Here is a 14,199-nt window from a genome sequence, read left to right as displayed (position 1 = left end):
CTTGTGGACGTAGGTCAATTGATCGAACCACGTTAAATATTTGTATCTCTTTTGGCAGATTTCTCTTTTGTTGTCTGATTTATCATCGTTCAAGGTTTACTTGTTAGCTTCTGCATGACATCTGACTTATTTCGGTCCTAACATATTGAAGGTCTAGTCAGAAAAAAAAAATAGTTGCTATCATGATTTGTCTTAATAGCTTTCTGGGTTAGTTTTGTTCGTATTCCTTTTTTTCCCTTTTTTCTTTTGCTGTGTTTGATTCTTGTTATTAAGCAGTTGATTTAAGTCTAATGCTATGAAGAAATAGTTGATTTAGGATGAACTTGAAGGGCATACTGGAGGAAGAACTTCTTGCTCTCGCATTGATCTTAATAACATTAATTTATTTGTTTGATTGATATGCAAATGGCTAATTTGAATGAATTGGTTTGATCCTTGCAATGCTTGGCATTTTACAGCTGGATAAAATTCTATTTCATGGTTTTCACTTAAAATTAATTTGTTTTTTTTGTCAAATTTGATGTGAACTGTAAATCATCTAGGGTACTAGAGGCTATTATATATGAAATGCATGCCGGCCTGGTGTATAAAAGAAACTCAAGTACACCGTCAATGGGAAATTGACAGACTAGGACTACATTTGTATATTAATATGATGGTGTCTCTGACACTAGCTTGGCTACATCTTTGAGGTCTATTGTTTCTTCCAAACGCACGCGCAAGTATATATGGCCGTACACGTAATAAAATGATAAGTCGAGTATCGAACTTACAGAGACTTTTATCAACTACCCACTAAATTCACCAAGATTGTTATTCAGTTGAGCCAATTCGGGTTCAAGAGTGTAATTATACTAAATAATAATTTTAAGTAGTAACTAAATTATCAAGCAGTAAAATGGTTATTGTGTATTCAGTAGAGACAAATATTCTAAGGTTGTGATTGATTCACCAATCCTATTGTGGTCTAGTTAATTCTCTCTTTCATAAAATTCACTCATGGTTACTAATTAATCGAATAATTGCTCTCATAGCCTTCTCCTGAAGTACTACTTGCCTATTCAAAATAGATTAACACCTATATTCCTATGAAATCAATCTATTAAGAACACATTAAGATTACGATATTTAATTAAGTATAGTCACTAGGTATATTCCTATTCTAACCACAAATCCGCCCCCCTTCAGAGTTAAGATCACACTCTCTTCATTGTTCTCAATCTAAACATGACTTTCCCAAGTGTGAGCACGTGATTTTTGCCCTACCAAAGATACTCCTACAAAATTGAAGAAATAGATTTTTTCCAATTTGTTTTTCAATTTTTAGAGTTTTTGAAGTATTTTTATTAATTTTTTGCATTTTTGTGCACATTTAATTTTGTTAAAATCATGAAAAATATCCCAAAAATGTCAAAAAATCTCATGCATTGCATTTAGATTTTTTGTTCATATTTTTAGGATTAATTAGTTAGTTAATTACTTTATTAAAATAAAAATCACAAAAAATATCATTCATTTTTACATTTTTAGTTTTAATGCTAATTTAGTAATTTCCTCTTCATTAATTTAGGTTTAACTAATTTTATAGTTTTTATAATTAGATAATTAGTTTAATTTTGCAAATTAAATTAATTTAGGATGCATTTTAGGATTTTAACTAATTAGAGAAAAATAAGAGGAAAAAGAAAGAAAAGAAAAATAGGAAGAACATATTTTTTGGTCTTGTTTCTTTAAAATTGGGCTACTTTAAAACCCCGCCCAAACCACTCAGCTCAATCCCTTACCCGGTCCAGCCCTTCAGTAACGCCCAAACGATGTCGTTTTGCCCAGCTAAATCTCAATCGTTGATCTTCAATGATCCAATGGTTGGGAACTGAGCTTCCCATTTCCATATATCTGTCCGAAAATCCCCTAACCCTCCAAAGAATCTCATCTGTCTCTCACCCCAGCCCCGAAATTGAAACCCTAGCCGCCTAGGATTCCCCAACCCTTCACCACCAGCCGCCGCCCACCGGAAATCACCTCACGGCGGCGGCGACACTCCAAATCTGACCAAAAGGGCGCCATGCAATCCTCATCCCCCTTCTTTCCAAATCCATTACTAGTTTTCCCTAAATTCTAACTAAATCCACCTAATTTCGGATCTGAAACCCATAAAAGGCAAACCCTAATTTCCTTTTACCTTCTCTAATTTTCGTGCAATTCCGACTCGTTTTGACCTAAATCTTACGTTAATAGATTGCTCTCAACAAGATCAATCGATTGACGACAGTTTTGAGTCATTGCGAGATCATCGGATTCGGACAAGTTCGCCGGATTCCATCTAAAATTCATCGGTTCAATTCAAATTCTTTATCATTACTTTTTTTTGAGTTAAAACGGGTTAAAATCTCATTTCCTCCTTCTTTAAGTACCAATTTGATTTCACCACTAATATTCCCATTTGTTTATTAATTGTGTTTTCTTCATTAGCTCTGTTTGCATCATAAGTAGATCTTAGTTTAATTTTAATCAGTATTTAGTTCATTTGTTAGCATGTTTAGGTTAATTATAATCTGTCTTAGGTTAGTTTAATTTTTAGTTTATTGGTTTTTGCTAGGTTAGTTTGTACAATTTTACTCATATTTTTGGGTTCTAGGTTGGCCAATGAAGGCCTGATCAGTCAAGGCCTAAGTTGTATTGGGCTTGGGCCATCTGGCCATGACTTGGGCCATTTGGCCATGACATTTGGCCCAAACCTAAGAGGAATGTTTTAGAAATGTACCAGCTGTCCAGAATTTGTTGGAAAAGATGCTGAAAAATGGACAGATGTACATAATTCTCTGTCAATATGCTGTACTATCCAAAGAATTTAGGTTAGAATATTCTTTGGATGCTGTTTTTGTATGCCATATATAAAGAAAAGTTACTCTTTCATTAAGATAGATTTTCAGAACCCTAAAAAAACACTCTAAAAGTTTAGCTACTGTTTCATTAGTAGCCGATTCCCTTTTCTTCTTATTTTAGCAATAACTTAAAGAACCTCTTTGGGATTTCTGGTTCTCATAAGTCGAAAAATGTATTGAATGTGAGGATTTCTTTTTCTGAGATTTACAGCTGTTAGTTGCTGTGTTTGCTCATCTTTCATTGGCTGTTGTGAGGTTCTGGGCTAGCTATCATTGATTCAGGATTTTATTTTCTATTTCTGGTGTTCTGTTGCTACCTGCTGCTTTTAGGTATGCCAAAACACTTTTGTATTTCTCTTTGAAGTATAATAATGAGGTTCTTTAGTTGGCTGATTCCATGACTATGCCTATTGTTTGAGTTCTTTTGTATTTGTTTTGCTACATGTGTTGCCTATGTTTCTCTGTTAGCATCAGCTATTAATATCAACTCTTTCTTTACTTAATCATTAGTTGATTTTTTTTAAAAGTTAAGACTATTCCAGTTCAGATGCTGTTGATATTTGTTCATCCTGCTGGAGCATGTTAGTAGTCAACATTTAACCTTTTTATGATACATTTAGTCATATAACTCTTGGTCTCATAAAAATTTGTATTAAAGCCATAACTAGTGATGTGCTTAACATGAAAAATAGAGGTTTGGGGAGCTTGAGCAACTACATGCCAAAGTCTGAATTCCATATGTTAAAATGGAGCTTTTAATTTCATGAAGTAAAGGTTCAATGTGTAGAATCGAGCATTTTGTTATAAAAAGGGGGCTACGGGCCCCATTCGTGATGCTACAGAATGCCAAAAATGTCATTTTTATTTTTATTTTTTTAGTAACTGACATTCCTATTAGATTTTCATTGTAATATAAACTCTTTAGTTATGTATTCCGTGAAATTTAGTAGAATTATTTAGTCATAGTTAGATTCTAGTAAAACTTGATTATATTTGGCTTGTGGGGTGATTTAATGACTCAACATGTTTCCCTAGTATTATTAAACTAGCATTTATTTCTTATTTAGTTGAATGTATTCATGACTTTGGAAACTCTGCATTGTCCTTCAATATTTCTCTATTACTGATGCATGTCAAGGTTTGAAACATTCATTAGACGTCAAAATGTAGATTTCTTTCAATTTCACTGATTTCTTAAAGGTAAATATGAAGGTGAGTCACAAAGTAATTAAGGAAATATGATTCCTCGTGATTCTTGGACTGGGCCTGTTGAAATTCGATTTAGGCAGACTAGCATTCACTCATCTGTCACATAGCCTAGCAAGGCTCTATTGGGCTGGAAATCCAAAGCCCACGAAGGGCCAGTTTTATTATGAGTTAAAGGGCCTGAATCATTTCAACTCTTCTTTATTATGTTTGGTCAATTAGAAATCAGGGCAGCCGTGATCAAAAGCAGGCATGTCAAGGCCTTTGAGTTTCTTTTTGCTTCTGGGCTAAATTCTGAGCCTAATGCCGCTTCAACGCTGATTTGTCCTTGACCAAGTAACCAAAGGGCTACTGCCATCCCAATTCCCTTATCCAAAATGATTAAAGGTCCAACACATATACCCCAAGCATGTATATAATTAGTAGCTTTATATTGAACTTCAAATTAGTTTTAAATATGAACATCCGTAGTTTGTTTTAGTTGAGTATAATCCTTTGAAATAAATTGAGGCGTGCCATCCGCAAATGAATCCCATAATCTATGTCCCTCACATTAATGCAAAAACTAGTGTGGAAAAGACTTTGAATATTCTTAACTAGTGCAGAAAATACTTTGAACATTCGTAGTTTGCTTTAGGCGCATTTATAATGAAATTATTATAGCTACGGGTACGGTTCCCGTGACGTAGTTGTGATATATAATTTCCAAATCCGGGGGTACATTTATGTGACCCGACCACAATTTCTAATAATGTTAATAAATTAAACATATTGTAGATCGTGGGTACGGTTCCCTGACACAATTCGCAATGTGTATCAAACAAAAAAGTGTACGACAATCGTAACTTGTTCCAGAATAATTCCATAAATAGTTAAAAGCAGTCAAAAGTTAAAATGCACAATAGATTTAAAACGTGTAGTAAATGAGATAATTAGGCCAATTATTATTAGTTAAAGCGACCTTGCTCGAACCACGGAATCCGGGAATGCCTAACACCTTCTCCCGGGTTAACATAATTCCTTATCTAGAATTTCTGGTTTCGCAGACTTTTAAATAAAGTCAAAATTCTCCTCGATTTGGGATTTAAAAATAAACCGGTGACTTGGGACACCAAATAAACTATTCCAAGTGGCCACTCTAAAAATTAAATAAAATATTGCCATTTCGATTTATGTGACTTTAATTGGAAAAACTCCCTTATGTCCCCCTCAGGTGTCAAAAGGAGGTGTGACTACTCTGACGACTCTGCTGGGGATCAAAAAACCCAGAACTTCCAGTTCAGAGTTCAAGAATTCGTGCTTAAAATAACTTTTATAATTGGCTTTTATTTATTATCTGATTTTTATTACATGTTTGGGCTAAATGTTGCCTTTTACCGCTTTGATATTATTTGAACTGTATATAAATTGCTGCGAAACCCCTCTTTTCTAATCTTCTGGGAAGTGCACGCTGCGTGACTTCTTTTCTGTTAGTGTTATACGCTAATTTAGAACGAGGAACGGATCAGTTACAAAGTTGGGTGGCCTTTTGGTTCCCGGTATGTAGCCTCGCCTCGTCTCGAGTTGTCCGCTCAGGTAAGCCGGGTCTAGAACAATATACCTAGGTTGTAAACCTAGAATAATGCAGCCTCATGTCGGATCCCTAGTAGGAACTCTTGTTTGCATCATGTGCATTTGACTTTGGGGACTCAGCACAGGGGTTGGGTCCATCTAGAACAGGTGTACCCAAAAATCAAAAGACCATCCTGATGCATTTTTACGTGCTACTTGTACAATTATTTGCTTCGGTTTGCATGTTGACCGGTTTCTAGAATAGGGAGAAAATTGGAAAAAATCAAATTGAGGTATGAGAGAGATAATTACCCGCCTTTAAAAAATCTGATGTCCAAAATATACCGAAACTCTACAGAAATTTTGAAAAAAAAAGAAGGGAAAATTGTTTCAAAATACTTCATGTTTTCTGTTGCGTCAAAATTGACCGAACTTCGCGGGTTTTATTCTCACCGGATGTGAAATACGTAGGCAAACCTCATTGGGTCCAGCCACATTTTTGCGAAATAACCCAATTTTTTTGAAAATGTCATCATTGTTGTCATAAATAAAGTGGGTGAAGTCATTTTTGTCTAAATAGTCGAACGTCTCGACGGGGCGTCGGAAGGCCATTTTTGCAAGAATACCCACCGACGGTTTCTTTGCCAAATGTTTTTGCCACCTAGCAAACATAGCCCTAAAATCTTCCCTTTTGAAGTGTTGAAGGGCCGTATTTGCAAAAGTAGCCGTATTTATTTGAATTTTGCAAAATGACCCTTTTTTATCAGCCTTAATAAAATTCCCTTTGTTTTAAACCAATCACCTTAATCTAAATGTGCAGAATGAGCACGAATCAAAATTTACCAATGAAGGTTATGACCAAGATTCCGTTGGAACTACACATGTGGTGGGAAGATTTGGGTAAGCAAGGACGAGACATGGTCAACCATTACTTGGGGGCGCTCACCGGATTACTAAAGATCAGGCCTAGGGGAGACATAATAAAAGCACTGATGACATTTTAGGACCCAGCTCACAACGTTTTGCATTTCTCGGACTTCGAACTCACACCTACTTTGGAGGAGATAGTGGGTTATGCTGGGAGTACCAAGGGTCTAAGACATAAATACCTGGTCGCTCCAAGGGCCGTCACCCCTCACAAGTTTCTGGATTTGCTAAAAATAAGTAGGCAGGTCCAGTATGCAGATTTGGCGGGTGGGTTTTCCACTCTACACTTCATATACCAACGGTATGGACATATGATGGGATTTGAAAACTCGGAAAGCAGAATCTGTAGTAAATGGAACCGACCAAAGTGGGAAGAGCATAGATGCTTCGCTTTTATGGTGACATTCTTAGGTCTTCTAGAGTTTCCTAGGAAGGATGAGAATATTGATTTACGGGTAGCCGGCGTCATCAATACTTTGATTACTAATGCCAAGAGCATCCTCGCACCTATGATAGTATCAGAAATATTCCGAGCTCTCACAGCTTGCAAAGCCGAGGTAGATGTTTTTGAAGGGTGTAATTTTTTACAAGAAATGTGGATGATTAGGCATTTGTGTCATCGTCCTCGGTACATGAACTACGGATCTACAGGGAAAAGCTGCATAGAGGAGTTTGGTACAAGGGTCAATGGGTTCGAGATGCCAGAAGGGGTCGTAGATTCGATATCCTGCCTTTGCTCCATAACTGCAAATCAGATAGAATAGATGTTGGGTTGGCTTCCTGTTAATGAGATTGTATACATGCCTACCACCGGTCCTCACTTCCTCCTAATGGGTCTCATAAGTATCCAACCTTATGCCCCATACCGGGTTTTGAGACAGCTGGGAAGATGCCAAATAGTCCCCAAGGACGAAGAACTTAGCATTCATGCAGTCGAAATCCGCTCTGATGGCCAATTTCATGAAGCGGTGGTTCGCCAGATCTGCAGTAAGTGCCAATATTTGACGTCAAACACCCGAGTACGTGATTTATCCAAGGGTGAAGTCTCGTCCGGTTACCTTGCTTAGTATAAAAGGAGTGTTGAGTTTGGAAAACCAGCTAAGAGACCCCACCTCCAAGAATTTGTTGAAGCATCATAAGAACAATGCGATTAGATGACCAAAGAAAATGAATACACGGCCACCATAAGCATGTTGAAAGGGCAAATCAGGGATCTTAAATTTAATAGTGGTTTGCAAGCTGCTGTAGATGAGGGTGAAAAGAAAAGGTTAGCCCAAGAAAATGAGGCCCTCCGAGCCCAAATCCAGAAGATGAAAATGGCAGCCGAAAACCCAGTCAGGAGTGGAACAGATGAAAAACTTATAAACAGTCTTAGGTGGAAAGTATGTGACTATGGGGTTGATTTGGAAAAGACTGAGGTTGAACTAGCAAAGACCCGAGCAAAGTTGGCCAGGAATGCATAAGAACGAGCAAGTTTCATTTGACAATTGAAGAAAAAATACGACAAAGGAATCACGGGTCTGAAGAAAAAGATCAACACCCTTGAGAATGAAATGACCAAACAAGCAAAGAACTTCAAAGCAGAAAGAGAGCACTGCTACACTTTGATGGCACAACTAGAGGAGGACCTACAATAATTGCAAGAGCAAAATCATATGGCCACCCAAGTTTTGGAGGCCAGATCTCAACAAATTGGACGTTTGCTCCAAGAGAAGGGCGTTATCAGGGAGAGGATTAGAAGAATTGCTGACTATATTGTGATGAAGTGAAATGAATGCGAGGACATGACTAGGTCCATGTTCTTCACTGCAGTGATAATTTTTGTCCGTCAGATAATGGATAACCTATATCACCTCCAAGAAAATATGGCACGTAGGCCCGCGGCAAGACCGACTGATGTCCCGCGGGACCCTAAAGTAGTATCGGAGGCACTTATGTACTTTTGATTTTTCTTTTCGAGTCTCTATTTCAATTTCCTTTTAGAGACTATTTTGAGTCTGTTTTAGTTTTCAGTATACATGTTGGAGTCGTTGTAATAGAAGAAAACCAGAAGTTTTTATTTAAGGAAAATTTGAAAACCAAAAAATGTTTCCTTCTTTTATTTCTCGTTTATCCGCTGAACTACCTGATGATCTAATTCACGCAGTGTCATGATACGTAGGCAATCTCCATCGGATCTGGTCATGGCTTTAGATAGCTCAAATAAGAGAGAAAATGATTAAAAGAGGGCATAAGAAAAAGAGAGAAAACAATGCAAAAGAGAGAGCACAAAGAAAAGAGAGAAAATAATGAAAAAGTACAAAAGAAAAGAAAAGATTCAAGATCTGGGAGATAACAAAAGCTGGGATGAGACACGTAACCGTTGCAAAACATATAGAAAAATGTTTAACTTTTTAGATGCATTGCATTCCCCAACGTGCGATTCCCTATGTATTAATTATCTCAAACTAACCGGTTTGTTGTGTATGCTATTATAGGTTCTGTTTTTAGGTGGTTTGTTTTGTGGTAACCTGGCTTTGTACCCTTACTTTACAAGGTCCAAAGGAAGTGTCGAAATGATGTCAGAGAGTCATCTACCAACAATTCCCCCCTCATAGGATAGCCCATTGTCGGTTATCCCGACGTTAGAGTCAGCAACTGCTGAATAGAACAGGACACTGTGCCTCCGTATGTTGAAAATGTGGGACGCTTGGTCTAATGGTAGAGAACCGCCTAGTGCAATACCTGGTTTTCTTGAGCTGATTCCCAGAACAAGTGGAACCTCCAACATCCCTATAAAATACTCAGCTACCCTATTTGGATACCCCACTATGTTCGTTGGAACACTTTCTAAGGTTCGCCCCCAGGCATCGATTTTTGGAGTATTTTCTAAAATATTCACCGCACCACTAACCTCGACTACGGCGCAACCAACATTTCCTAGGCCAAGTTTTGAGCCGTCATCCTTTACTTTCCAAACCACCATTCCAATCGGACACGACTCATGTCACCCTAAAATCCTACACTCAACCACCTCAGTATAAGTTTACTACGGGACAAGAGAGAATTGTAAAGAATCCCGAGAAAAAAGAGATCACTCAGAAAATAAAAAGCCTAGAACAAAGTCTCAAGAACATACAAGGCTTGAGTGGCTAGAAGAGTGTCTCCTACGTTGACTTGTGCATGTTCCCTCATGTTCACCTGCCCATCGATTTCAAGACTCCCAAGATTGAAAAGTATAACAGACATGGAGACCCCATAGCTCACCTGAAAAGATATTGCAATCAGTTAAGAGGAGCGGGCGGAAAAAAAGAACTCTTGATGGCTTACTTTGGGGAGAGTTTAGCTGGAATTGCATCCGAATGGTATATGGACCAAGACATCTCCTGCTGGCATATATGGGATGACTTGGCCCGAGACTTTGTCAGACAGTTCTAGTACAACGTGGACATAGCTCTAGATCGAAACTCTTTGTCCAATTTCAGAAAGAAATATTCAGAGAGCTTCCGGGAGTATACCATCAAGTGGCGTGAACAAGCTGCCAGGGTGAAGCCCCCAATGGATGAGACCGAGATGGTCAGTGTTTGCTTGCAAGCCCAAGAGGCTGATTAGTTCCAGAACATAATGTCGGCTATGAGCAAGCCATTTACAGTAGCCATAAATATTGGGGAAATGGTGGAGAATGGTTTGAAAACGGGTCGCATCCTGAGCCAGTCGGCTATAAGAGCCACCTCTCAAGCAATCCAGAGTAGATCGGGAGCTGCAGCAAATCGGAAAAAGAAAGAAGAAGTGACAATGATGGCCTCAAGTCTGAGAAACCCCTGTCAAACTCAAGGTTACTTTGGTTCCTCTTCAAGCACCCCGCAACATTAATATCCCCACCAAGATGCAGCATATTCCATGAGTCCTCAGCCTTATGCAATGATGAATGCCCAGCCATAGGCTCGGCCGTAACAACACTATAACCAGAACCGAGCTCCACCTCCCAGAAATAACTTTCCTCACCAAGCTTCATATAATCCCCGTCTACCACAGAATAATTTTCCATATAACGCCCGTGCCCGTGAACCACCTAGAAAAACCAACTTCATACCCATCGGTGAATCATATTCCAGCCTCTTCCCAAAGTTGGTCCAAATGGGTTTGTTGCAGCACATACCTCCAAATAGGCAAAACCTTGAGTCGCCCTCCTACCGACCAAGTACCCGATATGCTTATCATTCAGGGACAGAAAGGCACGACACTGAGGATTGCTGGACCCTTAAAAAGGTAGTCGAAAATCTAATAGAGCAAAAATGGGTAATGTTGAGGGATGAGGAGGTCCCCAATGTAACTAATAACCCATTGCCGGCTCACAATAATGGGCCAGTCATTGGGATGATTTGTGAGGACAGAGATTTTGACCTAGCTTTGAAAGCTATTAGCCATTGCCGATGTTGAAAAGAAGCCTAGAGCGACAACAAAGCAAGCTAAGGATGAGAAGAAAAGCAATTCCACTCCTCAAAGCATAGAAAAGACTATGAAAACCAAGACAGGGGCAGTTCCCCCTAAAGATGCCGTTCTCTATGTTTCCAGGGCCCCTAGAAAAAGACAACTTTTGTTGAGTCCTCCCAAAAGGTTTGAGTAAAAGAAGGTCGTGCTTAAGGTACCAAAGATGTACATACCAAAGGGGACTTATGTGGCGCGGGGGCCGGTAATTTCACCTGAGCTTGTGGTTATTAGCCGCACACCACAGAATTCCATGAAGGACCCTACTGCCGTCCCCTGGAACTACAACAAGCAATGATGATGTATAAAGGAAAAGAAATCGTGAGGGGAGTGAATGAAACAAACCCGTCTGGGAAGTACCTCAACTTGGAAGAATTGAACAAGACCAAACAGAAGCATTTTCCGCTTAAAAATCCAGTCAGTGCTGAAGAGGCAGAGGATTTCTTCCAAAAGATGAAATCCTCAGACTACGATGTAATTGACCAACTCTGGAAGTCCCCTTCTCAGGTCTGACTTTTGTCCCTGCTGATAAGATCGAATGAGCATCAGAAAGTGCTGTTAAAGACGCTCAATGAAGCATATGTTCCGATCGAGACCACAATTGAGCAATTGGAAAGAATGGCAGAATGATTTTTTGAAGTCAACCGGATCTCATTCAGTCAAAATAACTTGCCTCCGAAAGGGGATGCCCATAACAAAGCTCTTTATTTGACCGTTAAATGTGAAGGCTACTACGTGAAAAGAGTTATGTTGGATGGCAGGTCTGGGGTTGACATATTCCCTCTCTCGACCTTATAGGGAATGGAAATTGGGACCGAAAGGATTAGACCCAACAATGTTTGTGTACATGCTTTTGACGGCGTCAAGAGGGACACAATAGGGGAGATTGATTTGATCCTAACCATCGGCCCGGTGGACTTTGAAGTAACATTCCAGGTTTTGGACATGGAGACCTCCTACAATTTTCTCCTAGGAAGGCCTTGGATCCATGCGATAGGAGTTGTACCCTCTAATCTCCAGCAAATGGTTAAGTTTGAACATGAAAACCAGGAAATCGTGGTCCACGGAAAAGATGGGCAATCAATTTACAGGGACCCATCAGTCCCATGTCTGGAGGCTAGCGAAGGTAGCGAGCACATAGTCTACCAAGCTTTTGAGATCTTGGTCTCAGACCAATGTGAGGAAGGAACCTCGTGTCCTCAGCCCTTCTTGTCAAGCGCATCAATCATGGTCACCAGTGAGATGATCAAGCATGGTCGGGAAAGAGTTAGGGGCATCTTTGCAAGGCGTTACAGAGCCCATCACTTTGACTGCCAGTGAGAACCTCTTTGGCGTCGGTTTCTGAGCTACAGAAGCCGACATAAAATGGGATAATAAACATAAGAACGATGGGTGGGTTCTGCCTCAGCCGGTCCCGCATCTCGCCAGAACGTTTATTAAGCCAAGGTACATAGAAGAAGATGGAGAGGCCTTCACGGCCGAAGAAATTGAGGACATCTGTGAAGAAATGAGGCAAATGTTATATGAGGCTCACATGGTCCAGCCGAGTGAAGGCTCAAGCACTGTTGAGGTGCAATTTATGGGGCCAGATGCCAAACTTCAAAATTGAAAGGCTACTCCGTTCCCAGTCAGGAGGGAATCCCGATAGTTCAGTCTTGACATCTTTTCTGCATTTCGAGTTATTTCAAGGTGTAACTCGAATGTTTTTAGTTTATTGTCTTTTAAATTCCGATGTAAACCCTTCTATCTTCAAATTCAATGAAATGAAATCAATATTTCATCGTCTATGAATATCTCTCTGTATTCTTTCTGATTTTTGTTATTTTTCTTATCTCTCTTTTTCAATTCTAATAATGCGGACTTAAATAACATGACATGCTTGAGGACTTCATGTCCAAATCCTAACACATTGTCTAACTGTGAAATAATGAATCAAGAACCCGAATATGATAAAGATGAGGCTTTTAGGGGAATAAACCGAGAACTGGAACAATTTGAGAATAGTCCTAAGCCAAACTTAAATGAAATTGAGCCAGTTAATTTGGGTAGTTCGGAAGAGGTCCAAGAAACCATGATAAGCATTCACGCTGATGAAAGAACTAAGGATGCATTGATCCAACTTTTGTTCGAATTCAAAGACGTGTTTGTTTGGTCCTATGATGATATGCCAGGACTGAGTGTTGATTTAGTGGTGCACAAATTGACAACTTACCCCGGTTTTCCCCCCTGTCCAACAAAAATAGAGAAAGTTTAAAACAAACATCAGTGACAAAATCAAAGAGGAAGTCACCAAACAGTTGAAAGCTAGTGTGATCCGAGTGGTCCGATACACCACATGGTTGGCTAATGTGGTCCCAGTTCCAAATAAAGATGAAAAAACCCGAGTGTGTGTTGATTATCGGGATTAGAACAAAGCAAGCCCCAAGGATAACTTTCCATTACCAAACATCCACGTCCTTGTTGACAACTATGCCAAACATAAGATACAATCTTTTGTGGATTGTTATGTTGGGTATCATCAAGTTCTGATGGATGAAGAAGATGCAGAAAAAATGGCTTTCACGACACCTTGGGGTACTTACTGTTATAGGATCATGCCTTTTGGTTTGAAGAAAGTCAAGGCAACTTACATGAGAGCTATGACTGCCATCTTTCATGAAATGATGCACCAGGAAATTGAGGTGTACGTGAATGCTGTGATCATTAAATCCAAAATGCAGGACGATCATGTGGGGGATTTGAGAAAGTTCTTTGAGCGTCTGTGTAAGTATGACTTGAAGTTAAATCCAGCTAAGTGTGCATTCAGAGTTCCACCTGGGAAACTCTTGGGGTTTATAGTCAGTCGGAGGGGCATCGAGTTAGATCCAACGAAGATAAAGTCTATTCGGGATTTTCCCCTTTAGAGAACCAAGAAAGAAGTTATGAGTCTGTTGGGAAGGTTGAATTACATTAGTAGGTTCATTGCTCAGTTGACTTCCACGTGTGAGCCCATATTTAAGCTATTGAAGAACGATCGAGCGATCAGATGGACATATGAGTGTCAAGAATATTTAGACAAAATCAAAGAGTATCTGTCAAATCCGCCAGTGGTTGGTTCCACCCGAACCTGGAAGGCCTTTGTTCTTATACTTGACAGTGTTGGAGAATTCCTTTGGATGTGTTC

Source organism: Nicotiana tabacum, chromosome 8 (assembly GCF_000715075.1).
Source record: "Nicotiana tabacum cultivar K326 chromosome 8, ASM71507v2, whole genome shotgun sequence".
In the NCBI taxonomy this organism is placed as follows: Eukaryota; Viridiplantae; Streptophyta; class Magnoliopsida; order Solanales; family Solanaceae; genus Nicotiana; species Nicotiana tabacum.
This window is presented reverse-complemented; position numbering follows the sequence as displayed.